The sequence below is a fragment of the Erpetoichthys calabaricus genome, chromosome 11 (assembly GCF_900747795.2).
Source record: "Erpetoichthys calabaricus chromosome 11, fErpCal1.3, whole genome shotgun sequence".
Taxonomy (NCBI): Eukaryota; Metazoa; Chordata; class Cladistia; order Polypteriformes; family Polypteridae; genus Erpetoichthys; species Erpetoichthys calabaricus.
The window spans coordinates 155,643,239-155,663,626 of NC_041404.2; the positions used below are offsets into that span (position 1 = coordinate 155,643,239).

Consider the following 20,388-nt stretch of genomic DNA (forward strand, 5'->3'; position numbering starts at 1 on the left):
CTGAAGCTCATTCTAAAAGTCCAAAATCAGGCCTAAAAATTGGATTAACTATAGCTTGAGGAAAGAAAGTGAAGTATGTAGCTGGCAGGGACATATCGACCATCAGGACATTCTGGGTGCACACCCAGGGCCTGTGACGGCAAGGGGCCTTTTTGCCAAAAACAAGCAACCCCCGCCCAGAACTCAGTGACACTACATAATATCCACGGGCTCAAATCATCAAGGGGAGATGGATGAAACAATCCTGTAACTGTGAGTTGAAATGACCAAGGGGTGTGGGAGGGGGCCATGAACCGATCAAATCTAATGCAGAGATCAAGAGTGTTGAAATACTGTTCTGCATTAAACAACCCAGCATCTGCACACTGCATTGTTGAAAGTATGATCAACTGTCTGTAAGTCACACGGGGGCCTGTGGGGGCCTTAATCCAGCCTTGATAGCTTGAAAAAGGCACACAAGAAGAACCATTTCTAACAGAGAATGAGTTGATCCAAGTCTGCTGAGACTGAGAGACAGCAATAGTAACCACTGAGCTACCCTCATGTAATCACATACACTTATTGAATAATTGACGCACTACTCGTTCAAGAAGAGCCGGAGCATATTCTGGAAGCAGCAAATGTAAAGAACAAAAAGATTCCGGACCAACTCAGTGTGTTGTCTGAAGCCTTTAAAGTTGTGTCATTTTGCAGCAGTCACCATCACACTATTATACATTATAAGGCAGTCAAAGCAAAAGAATTGGATGAGGAAATGGTGAGACTGGGGGACGGACAGAAAGTATGAATTAGAATTCAGAGCAAAGGCTCGGATGCATGGATAATAGTGCAAAAGATCTGAACTGTTTGATTGTATGGGGGCGGTTATCCACAAGAGACAGGTTGTATAAACATGGGTTCGCAAAGACGACAATGTGTCCCTGACAAGCATGTAATGAGGAGGAGACAATTAGACACGTCTTTAGGGAGAGTGGGTGGATGCAGGATTTATGGGAAGAGATTTGGAGGTCTGCGTTTTGATGCAATGGCCCTATGATTTAATACTAAGAGGAAAAGTGACCATTTTTGATATGGTTTCTAATAAGCTGGTGGGTGAAACAGGGAATTTGAAAGGCAAAAGGAGATATGATTACATTTTCCTTTATCTTTCAGCTGCTGTTTTTATCACTATGACTAACTCACACACACAGTGCTGTTGATACAAGGGATCAGCATTATATACTCATGGGAGGCTGTCACTGTCACTACTCGATCTGCGCTGTATAGCCACAGCTTGATGAAAGAAAGTGAAGTATGTAGCTGTCAGGGGCATACATGCTTACTCCTGCAGTGAAGACACAACGTACAATGAATCAATGCAGAACAACAAAATATTTTCATAATATTTTCATTATTGTCATCTTCTATAACTCCGTGATGGCCAATGCAGTTTTCTGTGCTGTAGCATGCTGGGCTGGTAACAAACTTCAAGAGGAGCCCACCGAGTCAACAAGCTAATGGAAAGGGCAGGCTAAGTTATGGGACACACTCTGAACCCCCAGGAGGTTGCAGCAAAGGAGAGAATTAAAACAAAACAGAGTGCCATTACAAACAATGCTACACATCCCTTTTTGACACACCAAACTGAGGACTTTCGGCAAACAAATTATTCAGCTGAAGTGTGTGAAGAAAAAAGACTTGGGGTCTTTTACACCAACAACAATGTGCCTACATAGTGCTTCATTGTGACTGAGACAGCCAAGTCAGAACTTTGTCTTCTTTTTAATTTTCTTCGTTTATAGTCATTCTGGTGAGCATTCAGACCAAAGTGTGCGTGTATATTTATTTATTTATTTACTTACTTACTTACTTACTTGGGGCGGCACGGTGGCGCAGTGGGTAGCGCTGCTGCCTCGTAGTTCGGGGACCTCCCTGCGTGGAGTTTGCATGTTCTTCCCGTGTCTGCGTGGGTTTCCTCTGGGCGCTCTGGTTTCCTCCCACAGTCCACAGACATGCAGGTTAGGTGGATTGGTGATTCTAAATTGGCCCTAGTGTGTGGTGGGTGTGTTTGTGTGTGTCCTGTGGTGGGTTGCCACCCTGCCCAGGATTAGTTCCTGTCTTGTGCCCTGTGTTGGCTGGGATTGGCTCCAGCAGACCCCCGTGACCCTGTGTTTGGATTCAGCGGGTTGGAAAATGGATGGATGGACTTACTTACTTATCTACCTATTTATATTTTATTTATTTAAAGAAGCTTCTGTAAAAAGCCAAATTTCCCCCTGAGAACAAATAAAATTCTATGTATCTACTGTATCCCTCAAATTAAAATACTGCTTTTTTTTTTTGTTTTGTGTTATTTTTTTAAAGGCACTAGGGGGCTCTGCCCCCTGCTCGCTTCGTTTGCCCACCCCCGGGTTTGGTTTACAATGTAAAGAGATTGTTATTTTAATGGGAATTGTTACATATGCATTATTTTCACTTTTACTTTAAACCATTTGTGAAAACAATATTTGGAATTAACTTTTCTTCAAGATCTCATTGAATTCTGATTCCGTGTTTGGACTTACATCGTGACAATGCAACGTATAACTGCCTGTGAGTGAATATCGTCTCTTTCTCTCTAATAAATAAAATGACTTTCTCGATTGTTTGTCCATGCTCTTTCTTCTTCGCTTTGTCGTTGACGTGTCATCTAGAACATATTAAATTATTGTCCAGATAAAATTTATAAGAGCTGAGACCACAGGAACTGTGTCTGCCAAAAGCATTCACACGACTGAGGTTAGATGACTGTAGTCTTGTTTGAAAATAGTTGTAAGTAGGGCGTGACTTGAAAGAATCTCATGTTAAAAGTCTCCATCTCATGGGACTTCATACCGCAACAACGTTTTTGTAATCATTTAATTCTCATTGGCAACACGAATTAGACGATCTACAAGTCTCTGGCTTAAAGTTTAAATCCGAACAATATATTCAATCTCTTTTCGCTGTTCTGTTATTTCACCGAGTAATAATTTCTGTTTGTTTGCGCTAATGTTTTGAACTTTGGAATTTTCGTACTTCCATTTTCTCTGACCTGCTGTGTATATGTACCGCGCCAACATTTTTGAATTCTTTACGACGTTCTACTTTGTCATCTACTCTTTGTCCTTTATTTCTGTCCCCGGGCGTGGTTAAATCTCTTTCTTCCGGGACGTACAACACTGCTCGCATTGTGAAGGGGGGAGGATGGGGGGGTGCTGAACACACGCTAAGGAGATGCGGTCGGATCAGCTGCTGGTGAGCTGCATGTTCTGTTTGTCGCACTGCGTGTCAATCATTTAAAAGACTGTACAGCAGCTGTCCTTTTGTCTTACTGCCTTGTCTAGCGGGATGTCAAAGTGTCTTCTGTGATTACGTTTCGTCTCCCTCCCAAGATTGTTTTTATAATAGAGAGATGTGGTGTGCAAATCCATCTGAAGTACTGATCAGGTCATGACATCATGCATGCGTGTATATGCATGAAATTATTCACACAAGAATAAAGCAGATCAGGCAGTGCTGTAAAGTGTGTCGGGGAAACTATTGCACATGTGCAATGCAAATCAGGAAGGTAGTAGAGATAAGGTAGTGTCATCCTCATCCAACATGGCTGCTACAGCTCTGTGATGTCCTGCTGCCTATGTAAAGCATCCTGGAGCTTTGGGGAAAAAGGTTTGTCTAAACCAAAGACACAGCAAATCTTCAGGGAAAAATTTAGTTAAGGTCCCCAGTGCATTCAACTACTCTGCCAATCAGCACTACTGGTGACCTTACACTGTCCTTGTAAAAGTCAGTGGGCCTAGTGATGAATTGGTTTCCTGTAGAGGGCTGATTTCTTGTTTTGAACTTCTTTAATAAGAATGTGAATAAAGGAAAAATTAAGCAATGCAATCTACATTATTTTATACCATTTGTGTCTCCCAACTATACCTTGTTCAAGACATTGCCTTGATTTGTAAACTAGGGTTGGCAGACGTCCCTTATATACAGGACATGTCCCATATTTGATAATTTTGTCCCCTGTCCCATACTGACCTTTCAGGGACACCCAAATGTCCCGTATTTAGTTCATTTTCAAATTTTGTAATAAAAATATATTTTTACTACCTTCTTACGGTACTTAGTTGTAACTTTATAAGTAATTATACTTTTTTTTATCAGATTCTCTTGATGAAAATAACCCAAATGTAACGAGGAAATGCGTGTTTGCTGCCTGTTTGCAGCTTGTTCAGTCGCTGTGGTTGACTGAGGACAGCGACACTCTTACCGTTTTGCTCTCCAGCCGCACTGCAGTGCAGTTCTGGATCAGCATTGCAACATGCAGGGTCAACAAAGTGGGTTGTTACTACTCGCCACGGCCCACTTTTCTTCTAACTGCCTGTATTAAATAATAATAATATTTCTCTGTTGTCTGTATTAAATAAATATTTTCAAATGATTTTGATTTTATAGAATTTTTTTAGCTTGTATTAAATCATTTTCAAATGATTTTACTGTTGTTTTCCTCATAACCCATTAAAATCCTTGCTTTATGTTTTTAACTTATGTCTCTACTTTTATGTAATATATTGGTCTGGGTGTGTAGGGGGCATGTATAAATTTATATTTATAGTAATATAGAGAGAGATTTTAAGAGTGTTCTGTATTTCTAATTTTCTAATCTGGCAACCCTATTGTAAACAGAGATGGAATCCATTGAGTTTTCTAATCATTTGCACAAACAAAGAAAGCAAACAAAGTGAGGGCAAAGAAACAGACATGACAAGTAGTGAAGGCCATGCTATTACTATAACAGCTATGACCAACAAAATAAGTAAATAAATAAAAACAGTCGTTGCTCATGGTAGACAAGACAAAAGCAAAATGCGTTAAATGAAACCTGACAAATTAAATACCAACATAAATATTTAATTCTATTATTTTCATAGCACACTGCTACATAAAATAGACTGATGTTTATGTAAAGGCAAAGTTGAAAAAAGGCAGATTTTCCTAATGAAGCTGTTCAAAGAACACAAAAATGAAATCCAATAATTCCACACCAGCCTTTCTCGCCACTTTCCCAATTTCCTATTTCAGCAGAGCAGACTCTGGGTGCCTTCACAGCACTATGTCCTCTGGGCCACCAGATATACTTTATCCCTCATCCTCCCATAAAGTACTGGGCTCATTTCAGCAAAGCGCCAGCTGATATCCTGGGGTATTTCTTCATCCCTGTATAAAATCATATGTCATAGTGGAATGTTGCAGTGTAAGATATCCTTCATCCCTTGGCACCCAAAAAATGTTCTAAAGCCATTTCAGCTGTGTGCCTAGTTGGTGGTCCCAAATGTCTTTGCAATTCTACTATATAATTTCTGCTAAAAGAACTAAACAGCCAGTTGACTTCTGGAATGACTTAATCTCAAATAAAGTCAACTTAGATTCGCATGTCCTAGTATCAGTTTGGAGGAGTTGTGCATTTTCTGACATTCAAAGGGCACAGTGGTAGGTGAATTCTTTGAGGAGCACACAAAGATAGGAATACGCTACTTAGGCTACATACCATGACAGTCATAAGATAACAACTCAAATGAGCACTCACAGGAATTTATGGAACAATTTCTGAAACACTTTTTCTCAGTGGAGTTTCTCAGTAGAGTTATAAAAAAACACCAAAAGATGGACATTTCTATGGAGAAAATGGTGTTGCATCTCTTCAGAGCAGATCCAGCACTTATTAAAACTTGGAAGGTGTTCTGGCCAGTTGTTGTGGCATCACACCCCTTTACGACAATTTATGTTAAGTGTTAATTTTCTTGAAGGTTTGGAGAAGGCTTGTGGAGGACAGGTAGACCTGATTAGCCCAGGCCATAACCCTCACCAGATCATGCTTGTCTAGTGCAGGGTTTCTGGGCAAGCCCATCTTAAGAGCATCATAAGCCATGGGGCAAAGTAGTGTGCTTTGGCCCCTGTTTTGATAACAAAAATAATATATATAAAAAAAATACTTTTTAAAAACCATGCTTATATTAAGTTAAAAAGTGTACTAAAAGTAAAAAAAATCAGTCTCTCATACATCAGTTGTAAAATAAACGGTGGGCGCTTTTGCTAAGATTTTAAGAAGTGTTTTTTGAATGTTGATTGATGAAAACTGCCCACGCTTTTATTTTACGAGTGATGTATGAGAGACTTATTTTTTACTTTTTAGTACACTTTTTAACTTAATATAAGCATGGTTTTTAAAAAGTATTTTTTTATATACATTTTATTTTCAACTTTTTAGTCTTGGGTTTGTCTTAGTATAATCTTGTAATCAATATTTTAACACTTCCTTTAATATTTCTATCTGTTACTAGCGCCATCTTTTGGTGAAATCTTGAACTATTCTTCATATGAAACTTTCATTCTTAATTAACATGGATTAATTGATCAATTAGTAGTACTTTTTAGTTAGCCAATAAAAAGTGTCATTTTGCTTGACTTTTCACTTGATCAATTAGTGAAACTGATTATTGATTCATGTATTGTCATCGGAAGTAAGAGTGCAAAATTTCAAGTCATTTGGACAATAGGAAGTGGGTTAAATATAGATTAAAAGATTTGTACCAGACAACAAACAGGTGAAGTTAAAAGAAGCGTGGTAATAATAATAATAACAATAATAATAAACAAACATATTAGGCATCAGAAACATTCAGTAGCCATTGTCCCCATACGTTAAGATGGGCCTTGGCTGTGGGGAGCAACGCTGCCTGCCAATGATGCTCAATAAACGAATAAATGTCTTCCATGATATTTCAGTTAAAAACTGTAACTGTATTTTTGTCAATATTAAAGCTTGGAGGGTTTCTAAAATTTAAAGTGCTAGTGCACAAATTGTTTTCTATGAAGCTGTTTTGAAACTGGGCAAAATTAGGTTAAAGTATTTATTTAATTTTGGGATTTAAGGAAAAAAATATCCTCAGGCTCGTATATTTTGGGAACTTAAAAGACGACCAAGATTACCTGATCTTTCGCTGTTTGCTTTCAGGTGCATAGTGAATTTGCAAACACCTCCGTTTCTTTGCAAAGCTTTTTTATTATTTAAATAAATTCTCTGAACGCTATATAAATACCGCATATGAGGCTTATTTAAATACCTGCTTGCGCTGCACCAGCACTGCACTGACATGCGCCGCTCTTATTAACTTAATTAAGATGATAATTGTTGATATGAACTAACAGAATTGGTTTGAATTGTTTCTTATAAAATATACTGGATCACAATTCAGAATACATAGGAGTTATTATTTAAAGTGATTTCATAATGTATACGTGTAAAGTCCTTTACATTGATAAAGGTGTGATCCAAGCTACACCTCCAATCTTGCTGCGTAATTTTCTTAATCAGCCCCTTGAGTTTGCGCACTTTGAAAACCGTGGCCAACCCGTGATCCAATTATTAACGTTCTTTTAAAAATATGCAAACGGCTAACCTATTCTAGGTTGCTCACATACCTGATCCTTTTTGTTCGCGAAGTCTTCTGTTAGATGGGCAGAACTGTTAACTACCCTGCGCAATACAACCTCAAACGCTGATTGTGGTCTTATTCTCAGAGTCTCTAACTACAACTGACGAACGCAAGAAAGGTGCGTAGAATGGTTGCATTTTTTTTAATGGCGCAAAACAAGAAAAAATGTTTAGAAGTAGGCTAACCGTCTGAAAACTTATTCTAAAAGTGTCAAGTGCTTGTAAATGTAGTGCAAAGTGACACCTTTTATTGGCTAACTAAAAAGATTACAATATGCAAGTTTTCGAGGCAACTCCGGCCCCTTCTTCAGGCCAGATGTGCACGGTACAACACCTTAGTGTTTCTAAAGAAATTGAACATGGATTACGAATTTAGCTTCGGTTTATACAATAAACTTTTTTGATACGGTCTAATTTAAGTTTCACATCGTTTCTGCTTCCGGGCCCGTGATGTTTTTTGTGAACTTTTCACACACAGTATGTGCAGGGTATAGTCTGGGCCATCTTCGGAAAAAAAAAAGCCCCAACACTTCAATATGTGTCTGCCGTTGTAATATTCTTTATTCGCGCTGGACGCTTCCATGAATGATTCAGTACAAGGCAGATGGTTAATTCAGGCGTTTAATTTTATTCGAGCACACCAAACAGAACTCTACAAAAGACACCCGTCTCCATTACTCTCCGTTACTAACTACTCCCCCTTATTTATTCATTGGTTATCTGGTTTATAATAACTTTATTTAAAAACTTAATTCACAATATACCACAGGTGACGGCTCGGAAGGCACCTAGTCATGGAGTGATGTTCCGACCTTGGATAATTCCTGCCTTTTGGTGTTTTCTGCCTTCACGGGCAATTTTAAAAGCAACTCCGTCAAGAAAGTGAACGTGTGATGTGATGACAGGGGGTATGTTTCTGTTTTCTTTTTTTCTTAACTGGCTGTTCAATTCATTTAGGTGGAAGAAAATTTTTTTTCCGACGCCCCCCCCAAAAAAAGTGGTTACCTAATGCTTTCCGTAATTTTAATCCTTTTTATTAAACTTTTTTTGTGTTTGCTATGACTGGATCTTGGTGTGCATGGGCATTTTAAGAGTATTCATCATAACCCATATCAGGTATTTATATAAACTTGTTCATAATATGGTACAAGATTTTTAAATTAAAGCAAATCTCACACTAATAAATTTTTAAAACTGAAAAAGTACCCTTTACAATATTCAAGTAGCAAAACTTTTTGCTTTAGGTGGGGGCAAAAGTACATACAATATAAGTAACGCATATCTGTACACCATGGTAGGTGCAGGACATGCACAGATGCAGAAAGATGAGAACCACTCCCTGTGTGTGGCCCACCCATTTGTTCCATAGATCTTGTCTTGTCACTGGTGGGGTACTCTGCTTGTGCCTTCAGTGGGGCTAGTACTTGCAAAGGTGGTGTTCCTAATACCTGCATTCTGTCTCCAGTTACCAGTAATTTGGGGTTTTTCTGCTAGAACTGGGGTCCTCAATCACAGTCCTGGAGGGCCGCAGTGGCTGCAGGTTTTTGTTCTAACCCGGTTGCTTAATTAGAAAGCAATTCTTGCCAATTTTAATTTCATGGCTTGTCAGTGCTTTAACTCTGTCAGGTAATTCTCATATCCTGGATTTTCTTCCGCTGTCTAAGGATATCATCCAAATGATTTGAAAGCTAATATGGATGAGTAATTCTCAGTCCTTTTTTCTCTTCACTTTCCTTCCAAGTATTTAATTAAACTCCGTAGTGCATGATAAATATACACAGGTGTAAATGGTAAAAAGCTAAATGAAGAAATGCTGGTCTCTTTTGTCATTTGTGTGTTATTGCTAATTAGGAGCAATTAAAAACAGAATACAGCTGTTTAAGACTAAAATAAGCAATAAGGGTTCAAAATCTTAACGAGCGAGACAACTAAAGTGAAGCTGAAGTGTTACTTCAGCAATAAGGGCTTCTTATTAAGCAATTGGGTTGTAGCAAAAACCTGCGGCCCCTGATTGAGGACCCCTGTGCTAGCACAGGAGTGGCAAACGCCAGTCCTGGAGGGCCGCAGTGGCTGCAGGTTTTCATTCTGACCCTTTTCCTAATCAGTGACCAGTTTTCACTGCTAATTAACTTTTTTTCCCTTCATTTTAATAGCCCTGTTTTTTAAGGATTCGGTGCTCTGAATTATTTTCTTCATTAAATGACAGCCAAACAGAAATCAAATGTGAAACAAGTCGACCAGCTAAATTGGGGCTTCAGACTCCCAACTAATTTCACTCTATCCAGTTTCTTAATGAGAAGCCAAGTCTTTGTTAATTAAACTCGTTATTTAATTTGTTGCTGCTCATTCTGACAGCATACATTTCTATAACTGATTTTCGTTTTGGTTTTTTTCTTTTTTTCTAAGAATATTGTCAAATGTTTTAGGGACCTGAGAGATCAACCTTGCTGAGACCTTCACCTTTCTTTATTTTCAGATATTGTGTGAGCTGGTGATGTGGCACCTTGTTTTGTGTCTCAGTATTGTTTGGAAGCTAATTTTAAAGAAAGAAACAACTAAGGGGCCTGAATCAAGTTAATTAAAATTAAGGCAAAAGAAGTTGATTAGCAGTAAAAAAACTAAAGAAGATGGTTAGAATGACAACATGCAGCCACTGCGGCCCTCTAGGACTAGAGTTTCCCTCCCCTATGCTAGAACAATGGCTTACAATCTTGTGTGCACTATAATATTTATAGTGGGAGACATTTTTTGCATTCTCTAATATTTAAACTGTACATTTTCCAAAAATGTCACTCTATTGCATGATTACCAGTGGTCTCCATTAACAACTTTGCAGGTACACAGATTTACATTTAAGTTTTAATGCTGGGTTCCTACCAGAAAAGCTTTACTAATCTGATCAAGAAATGTAATCCTGGTTGCTAGATTCGTCAGTGGACAGGCTCCCTAGCATACTGGGCCTGGTAGGCGACGTACAAGAGTCTTGCTTCAGGTTGGATGAATTTGATTATTGTATGTGTTTAACGTTTGCTGTGACTTGTTTGAGAGAAATGACCCCTTCTTTGAGGTTTTTTTTTTAGTAACCTAGTGGACCTACTCTGGTGGGCCAGGTCCCCTTGCCCACCCCCTTTATTTTTGGGCAATGCCAGTCAATCATTTGGGTCTGAAACTTTTTAAATGGTGATATTCTGAAAAGAGCTCTGCCTCCATCACGGGCCCTCTGATAAGACCTATAGTGTTTAAAACAAAATGGATAAAAGGCCAGGAATGCCTGGGTTAGGGCATGGGTGGTTGACTGTGGCCATAATGACTTTGTTTCCTTAAAGGCGAAGCTCCAGAAAGCCATGGCCACTTCATTTGCTTAGTGTATTTTCTGTATAAATCAAACTTTCTTTAAAATTCTCCAGAAAAAAAAATATATTTGCAACCACATATTCCAGTCTGTTCTGTAAATTTTAAATTCTGTGTCTTCACCTGCCTAGCACTCCAAGTCCCAAAGTTTAAAACCTCTTTCTGGTGACGAATGATGCTTTGCCAATATTATTTCACCATTATTTTATTTAACAAAATAAAGAAGCCAACATCCAGCAGAATTGTTTGTAAAAAGAACTGATATGGAAGCAGAGGCAGTAATTAGAATTCACTGCTCTTGATTAGCCAACAATCTATGGAAAAATATTACTGTGATAATCTTAAAAAAACAGCAATTGGTGATGTAGTCTGGAACATTCAAGTTTGTGGTAATAATACCATGCTAGAAATAAGACGACCTGCAATGATCTTGGCGAAACAACTGTTGCTACTCGTCAGCCTTGGAAGGAGTATTGGGCCATTTCCAAATAGTTTGAAGGCCATCACTGTAGGCTGGAAAGGTTTATTTGGCAACTGTCTTGAATGTTCTCCACTGCCATCTTTCCCAAGCAGTTCACTCCAAGGTCAGGCTACCTGATGCTTGAAGAAATTCTAATGAACGACAAAATTACCTCCAGGGTCTATGGGACTCTGCCACCATGGTAAATGTTATGACAGGCTAGGAACAAGGCAAAATAGGCTATGTTTGTAAGCTGAATGGCTGAACAACACTAGTTCTACAAGAAATGATGTCAAAGTGGAGTTTTGTCATTTTGCACAGCTCCATTATTGATGGAAAACCTCTACACAATATAGCAGTTGTTGAAGCAGCAAAGCGCAATGGTGGAGTGATGACATTAGGCAGTGTGCAGCTCCAGGACCTGTGCACCTCACAATGTCCACCTTGAACTCTTCGTTGTGGAACAGTGTTTCTAAAGGAATACATGCATCCTTTATCTACATGATCAGTAAAGCTTATCCTACAACGGGTTCTCCAATGGTGTAATAATCACAATAATAGAAGTAAATCTGCAGGTGAAAGGTTGTAAAAGAATTGAGGCCTTTAGATTGTCCAAGTCAAAATCCAGACCTACTGAGGTGCTATGCACCTTAGCGCAGCACTCCTCCAAACCACACTGCTTCACTTTGCTTTTGTGCATCAAAATTCATCCAATGCCACATATGAGACTTCTAACGATCTTTTAAAAAAAAAAAAAAATAAAATAATAAAGTTGTTGAGGCTAAAGGTGGTTTCATAAGATTCTGAATTACTGGATGTATCTTCTTCACTACTAAATATTTTAAGTCTCTTATTGCCTTTTAGACCCGAGACAGAATTAGTATATTGGTGTTTTTTATCTTTACATTTTTGAACTAACAGTCTAAAGCCAGTCTACATTTTATAAAAAAAAAAAAAAAAAATTAGAAATGGAAAAACTCATGGAATGGGTGTAGCCTCTCCTTTTTAGTACCAGCAAATTATTTGAATTTGTTCTATTGACACCCCCATTGCCTTCCAGACCAAAGAGCTGGTTAATTAGCCTCCACTTGTACTGATTTTAGTTCACAACACATTCAAATACCCATGGAGAGTGTCTTTGTTTTGAAAAAGTTACCAATAAGTTTAAAAATCAAATAGAGGTCCTAAAGGGGCACCAGAAGACCTCTGCCATGAAGCTGTAAGCTGGTGCTGGCAATGAACATAAAACATAAGCCCTCCTCTTCCAGTACAGACTTGGAACCTATCATAGAAGCATCAGTGCAAGGCTGGAATTATCCTTAGCAGAGCACCCATCTGTCAGAAGACACATAAAACTTTCAAGGTTTTAAATATCCCCTGGGATTTGGCGTGTAGCTTTCTTGGTTATGACTTTGAAAATGGTCTCCTACATTTTCTGAAAATCTATTTCTCCACGTTGTTCAGCAAAGGAAATGAAATTTTAATGTGCATCTCCCACTTCCATAAGTTGTGGCTGCGCTTAAGAAAAATTAAACATATAGCCTCCTTTTCACAAACTTGCAATTAAAATACAGTAACTAAGACACTAAAGGAAATAAACATGCCCTTCAAAAACCCACTCGGGACATTCAAAAGCGATTCAACCAGAAATGCAATAAAAGAGAAAGACCCCTCCTGTTTGTTCTCACTCCAATAAAATTAATGTGACAACACCATCAAGGTCATTCAGAATAAAAAGCGCTAGAGTACCATTAAAAACCTTATCTAAAGCGGGAGTTCCTTCTTAAATGTAAGACCAAGTGTGGAGGACACAGAAAAGAGAGTTCAGTGGGAATCGAATACCTAAGAAACGCCTCCACATTTCCTAACCATATTCTAGGCTCTCTTCGATTGTGGGCTCCAGGCCACCATATACAAAATAAGTTACTTCTTATACAGCTGAACATTTTGGTTTCATCTGATATGTCAAAAACAACACATGATACTTTGAAGCTGTATAGGGGGGAAAAAAATAAAATGCATGGCCTAACGCACTATGCTATTCTACTGTGGTTAAACTGGTGAACTCCCAACATGGCATAATACCCAATGAATGCCATCACAGCAGAGACGCTGCTGGTTTTTAAAACTGAAAGTAAATGTAGCCAAGTATTGGGATTGAGGAAGAAATCTTGCTTGACAATGACACTAGGCACACGGCCAAAGGCGCAACTTTGGGGGGTGGAAAAGTAAAACGTTTTAGGATTAGTTATAGGGAGATGCTCACAGAGAGACAGACTGTACTTTTATTGTACTCCAAGAGGACATTTTCTTGCTCCTACTACAACATAGACCATGAAATTAAGAGAGACTCTTCCGGTGCTGATATGCCTATTCCAACTACTGTAGAGGCGTTAATATAATTTTATTTTAAAAAAAAAAAAATGTACCTTTTAGTAGTGACTCCTGACTCGCTATGGTGTAATGAGCCAGTGCCTAGAAGTGGTCCAGGACAAGAAACGGAGAGAATGGGCAGCATTAGTAATGATGGCTTTTATTTTTGTCGTCATCATCTTTTTTTTCTACTGTTGTCTCCACTACTAGTTGCTAGGTCAAATGTCTACTTTCACCGGTGTATCACAACTTAATCTGTGAGGGCTGCACAATATTGGACCCCAGTTAGGGCAGCTACAGTCCTGTATGGTATGAGCTAAAGAAGATAAAGGTCCAAGTTCTTGACCCTGCCTTCAATTGAATTAGTAGAATTATCTTAATACAATACTCTACCACCAGAGCTCTAGGAGTTTGAGCTTTGGCAGATCTTTTGAATGGAATTTAGAAACCTTCTCAAATCAAGATGAGCCATGTTATTATGAAAAGATCATAATGTCTCTTTTGTTTTTTTTAATGTAATGCTTATTGTAAATTTGAACATTTTATACTTCTGAATTTGCATTTTTGCAAGCCTCCGTGTTCTGTTATGAGGTGTCAGAGGGACCAGAGCCCATCACCGCTAGATCAAGTACAAAGCAAGATGTGAGCACTGGTTGGTGACTAGGTACCATTCCAATGCAGAATAGTACACTAGCCCACCACCTACACTTGCACTTACCAAGATATACTTGCCAGTCAACTTAACCTAGACATCTTTGGGATGTGAAGAGGAACTGATGCCCCATTAGGGGGAAAATGCTTGTTCAGGGAGAACATGAAGACCTTGCAAAGATCTGCCAGCTTAGTAAATGTTTAAGGAATTGTAAGGCAGCACCCACTAACCCTATGCCACCCCAAAACTATATAAAGAAGACTGGCCTTGCACTCCTCTGTGGTTTCTGTGACTTGTTCCTCAACTCTTACTCATTTCCATTCATTTTTATTGCAATATTTAAAATGCTTTCTGCATGGAGAACGTTTCAACAGCCATAATTGTTGGCATATGTGTGGCCAACATGTTCAATGATCCATCTCATTGACCACTCATAGGCCAGTCATTCATCTCTTACACTTGACAAATTGTGTGGCTGTCTGACAAGTTGTGCAGCTTCTCTTGATGTGCAGTTACCATGATTGCTTGTAACATTCATTAAAGGAAAATTTCTTTTCCTGTGTTAAATGTAACACCCTGTGGTGGTACCTAAGAAAATTTATTTTTTTTAAATGGGGTGGCGCAGTGGGTAGCGCTGCTGCCTCGCAGTTAGGAGACCCAGGTTCGTTTCCCATGTCCTCCCTGCGTGGAGCTTGCATGTTCTCCCCGTGTCTGCGTGGGTTTCCTCCGGGTGCTCCGGTTTACTCCCACAGTCCAAAGACATGCAGGTTAGGTGCATTGGCGATTCTTGCTTAGTGTGGGTGTGTGTGTGTGTGTGTGTGTGCCCTGCGGTGGGGTGGCACCCTGCCCGGGGTTTGTTTCCTGCCTTGCACCCTGTGTTGGCTGGGATTGGCTCCAGCAGACCCCCATGACCCTGTAGTTAGGATATAGCAGGTTGGATAATGGATGGATGTAAATTAGATTACTACTTCTGGTTGTGACAGTTCTTCAATGAGTGCAACAAGAAAGAGTAATGTTGAAGTGTAGGTTCTTCTGTAATTTAAACCATTTACCTTTCAGATTCTGTTGATGCCCTCTTTCTATGTTTTCATTTTGCCTCTTGTACACTGTTTTGTTTGAATACACTGAGCGCGAAAAAAAGTCTTATTCTTAATTTGTTCTTGATTCTAGTCTTTCAGAACCAGCAAGAAGCTTTCCTTCTGTCTTAAGAATGGAGAATGCCAATGGAATACTAAGAAAGATTTTTAAAGCAAAAAAGACCATGCCCTCATGTAATCGTGAACAATTTAAATTTTTAATAAGTACCAAAAAAAAAAGTGTTGCCTTGCAAATGCCTGAAAGAGTAGAGCATGGATCCATTCTGCCCAGAGAAAAGCTCCTTCATGACGGATGTTCACATTCTCAACGCTTTCCACCTTATTTTTGTAAGTCCCATATGGAGGAGCCCAGTAACGCTACAGATTCACCAGTAGCAAAGAGTGATTTCCCACTGGACAAACCTCTGAAATCTGAAACGGCAGACCCTCTGCCAGTAGGTAGAGACAGAGAAGGCAACATAGCCAAAGGACAGAAGGAGAATTCCAGCCAATGTGAAAAAAATCCACAGCAGAAAGATATCTGGAAATGGTCCAAGCTTAGCTCTTTGGGTGACAAGGATGTAAACTGTAATGTCACTTGTTCTACACATGGCCAAGGCGCCATTAAATAGGACATGGATGAGGACGATGGCTTGATGCCGGTTTGGTTTAAAATGGCTTTAAAACATGACTTGGGAGACCATGTCTTTGATGGATCACGGGAAGCAGTTTTGAACATGTGTCAGAGTACCAAAGAGTGCAAGGTGAGTGGTTTGTGTTTGCCTTTAATCCACTGACTTTAAAGGAATACTTTCTCCAAAAATGATACGATACTTACTGTACCACATGTAATTTGTAGCGATGGCTAAGAAATTTTAAATTTTGTATTTTTTTTTGTGGAGAACAGACTTAACCTTTCTGATAGAACAGGAACAAAATATGACCAATGCTGGACAACAGCAGATATTATCAAAAAGGGTCCATGAGAAAAAACTTGCGTTACTCCTGACACGTATCTCACACGTCACAAGACTAATGACCAATTAATCGGGCGGCAGAGATGGGTCTTCAATTCAAAAGCACCAAACCTGTGTGAAGTGATTTCTCTTTGTAAACTACTTTAATTTCCTGGAGTTCTGTATTTTGGCTAAGATTTTGTTAAAAATGTTTTACCCTTTGTGAGCAAAACAACTAAATGACTTGACATGTTGATTTATGCGACACAAGTAATGTAAGATATTTTCATGGATGTTTTTGATGTTGCTTGCTGTTATTTAGTGCCCTCATTGCATCCTGCTCTGTCAGGTATTTTTATTATATCCATTCTCTATCAAAGCATGACATTCAAAGATTTTTCTTGACCATCGCTACAAAATACATGAGATAAATATATTTTAAACATATCATTTATGGGTGGAGTATGTCTTTAATAGTGTGGTAATTTACAATTCCAGGCAAAATTACTTTTTTCATTTTTTTTTTTAATTTTAAAAATTTGATTTCACTGTTGGGTGGTGAGGAGAGTGCAGTTAGGGTATGGGATACGCAAAACAATTTTGGAGAAGGACAAAAGTTGGCCGTAACAACATCCGATGGCTTCACATGTCACTGAATGCATGGTCTATAATACTAACATGTAAATAGACCCAAGAGCTTCATTTTTACATGTAGCTGGAATAAGACCCAAGATTTATGGAAATGAGCAAAGTTCCAAAAGATTGAAAAGTTGTTCATATTTAATTAACCTGACCCTGCCAGGTTCTCTTTCACCTGTGTTGTGTGTCATCTGTTTCATACTCCATTATGTAGATCAGGGGTTGCCAACTCCAGTCCTGGAGGGCCGCAGTGGCTGCAGGTTTTCATTCTAACCCTTTTCTTAATGAGTGACCTGCTTTTGCTGCTGATTAACTTCTTTTGAATTCATTTTAATGGACTTCTTCTTGAAGACTCAGTCCCCTTGTTTCTTTTTCCTCAATTAGCAGCCAAACCAATAATGAGATATAAAATGATCCAAAACAACTGGTGTCCATCATACAATATCTGCAAATAAAGAAAGAAGGAGGTCTCAGGAATGTCGATCTGCTCAGGTCCACAAAACATTTTAACGGTGCTCTTAGAAAGAGAAAATCAACAATTTTGGAAATGTCTGCTAATGCACCACGAGAGCAGCAACAAAGCCCCAAAATTAAAGAACAGGTTTAATTAATGACAAGAACTGGCACCTCATTAAACAGCTGGTTGGAGTGAAATTGGTTGGAGTTTGAGGCCCTGACTGAGTTGGTCTTCTGTTTGCTCACTCACTTCACATTTAATTTCTGTTTGGGTGCCATTTAAGGAAAGAAATGAAGCAATTCAGGGGAACAAATATTTAAACAGCAATTCAATTAAAATTAATTCACAAGAAGTTAATTAGCAGCACAAACGGGGCACTCATTTAAAACTAAAAGGGTTAGAATGAAAACCTGCAGCCACGGTGGTCCTCCAGGACCGGACTTGGCAACCCCTGATTTAGATCAACTGTTTTTGAAGTGCAAATGCTCCACTCTAACAAGTAACTCTGGCAGTAAAACCATTTTACTTTGAAATGTTTTACTTCACAATAAGGCAAAGAATTCTCAATATAATAAGCTTGTTTCTTTGTATGCAGAAATGGCATCTTTTTTTAGAATATCTTTTGATCTTGAACTACAGATGCCTGGGCAGCTGAAGAGATTCAGGGTCCTAGAATACTTGTAATGTTGTTCAGATATTGCTGAAACCAATGATCATTTGGTCAAGTAACAATCACTAAATGCTTGTTTAAAAGATCATTTGAAATGAAGCCGACAGTATCTTTGCTAATAAAAGACCGTGCTACATGCAAAAATAAAGCTACCCAGGCTGTGTATTTAACAATTTGCTGTCTGGAGAATATACAATGTAAAAATATTATTCATAGGGTTAACATTATCACACAGATTTAACCCAAAGTCCACCTATCCTTTTTGCGTATCCAATTCTCACTCAAATACCGCCTATTTTCAGAACGTGGAATAATCTACAGAAATTTTTTTCTAAGAACCCTGAAGGAATCATTTGGACCTAAATACAAGTTAAGTCTTGACCTTGTAGTGTAGTGAATAAGGAAACCTACTTTAAACCACCAGCTTGTGGTGTGAGCAAGCTCCATCTATTGAAATGACACACTTCAGACAGACAACCGTTTACTGCATTTTGTACGATGGAAAATGCATTGTCAAATGAACTTAATTCAGTACAGCGTTGGGATGATTGAAGCTTATCCCAGCTGTAAAGAAGACAAGGCAGGCACCTGATCTGGACACTCACACCAGAATAACTTTCACAATCACCAGGTTTTCAAGTACGCACATCATTTAGGATGTCAGACTAATGCCAGAGTTCCTGGAGAAAAATCAGCCAGAAATGGAATTTTGTGCCTGCGATTGCTACCACTTTGTTCAAAATACGATCTAATATGTTTCATTAGCATTTTACACTCATTAAATTAATTAGTGCTATTTTTTTGTCTTTGAATCAAATAGAAAATTGACTGTGTGTTCCCCTCCCAAAATGCATGTGAACAAAGTGAAATGGTCAGGTGACATCACAAATGATAACTCTGAGAATTCCATGAGTTTGTAAATGCAGAATCTAGTTGGAATTTTGACTGCAATGATGATGTACACTAGAGGTGCCAAGTTAAATTAGGATATGAATGGTTTCTTCTCATTTTTAAACCTACCATATGGCCTTTTTTAATGTACTGTAAGGTACCATACCTTAATGTTATGTGCACATAAGAGCTCTCTTTAAAGTATGAATAGGCTTGTTATTGCAAGGGTAGAAGTTTGGAGAAACTCTGCTCAATTTGACTTTTCTTGTAAGGAGCTCCACATAAAAGGAAATCTCATGTAGATGCAAGTTTGCATAAACGTTTGAAAAAATTCTTCATGTGAATCTTGCGAAGTTGATGCCTTAAGTCTGTCATCCAGAATCGTGGAAAGAGTGGATGGTTGAGGTAGGTTCTTGAACTGTTTTAATTGTGTGATGTGTCCCAATTTTCCCAAATCCTACAGGAGTTGTGAAAACTTAATCATAGGTTCAAGTAGAAATGGGAGGCCAACTTCATGGCCTCTGTTCATTCTAGTTCAACATCAAACAGATGGCTTCGAGAATATGTGTTCGTGGAAGAAACTCCATGGAGGTAAAGACCCTGGAAAATGGTACCCAGGACATGTCATTTGAGTGTTTAGATGGGAGGCTTTGTTTATTTTTATTCATATATAATATGCTGTTTGTACATATATACTTAGTATATTGTATAAGATACGCCGACTAAAATAGTTGTTTACATTCTTGGTCTGTTATATTTGGAGGAACTATTTTGTATATTTTTATATTTAATGGGTTACATTTCTTCTTTTTTTTTAATCCAATTCGTTTAATGAATTAGTAATGTTTTCAGATGTTACATATTAAATTGCTTTTAAGTGAATCTTTACCTAAAACTGTGCAAATACACAACCTACTATTTCACTTAATGTTTGTTACTTGAATTGGTCTTTAACATTTAGAACATCCAGAAATTGATAAAACATGAAAGTGTTGAAATTGGTAAACAATTTGAAAGCAAGTTTGAGGAACTTGGAGACAGAATTAAAAAAATGGAGTGCAACATTAAGCATGAATTAGTCATATTCAATATCCAGGGTAAGTTTTCTTTTTTAAAAACTTTTGTTCTCTTTTATTAGACACAAATGTGAAATTTCTGGTCACTTTGCATTAGCAAACTGGTTGGCAGGTGGGAGTGGCATGTCTAAAGTCTGATCACACTGGCAGTGGTGCTTAGTTTGTAAAAGGAGTCTTGGGATGAGCCATTTCTTTTAGGCTCTGTAGAAAGTCCTCATTTGTTTAAGTGTTGTGCTGATGTCTGGATGATTGTTTACTTAATGTTCCCTAAAACATGTCTCTACTCTCCAAGATTAGT

At 38.4% G+C, this 20,388-nt stretch overlaps 1 long non-coding RNA gene across 1 annotated transcript; it reads left to right on the forward strand.

The window, feature by feature from the left end:
- Positions 1–7,450: 7,450 nt before the first annotated feature.
- LOC127529557 (uncharacterized) lies at positions 7,451–20,110 on the forward strand. The gene is made up of 4 exons (XR_007936182.1): positions 7,451–7,608; positions 15,496–16,165; positions 19,287–19,419; positions 19,976–20,110. It is a non-coding gene; the product is annotated as an uncharacterized LOC127529557 (long non-coding RNA).
- The last annotated feature ends 278 nt before the right edge of the window (positions 20,111–20,388 follow it).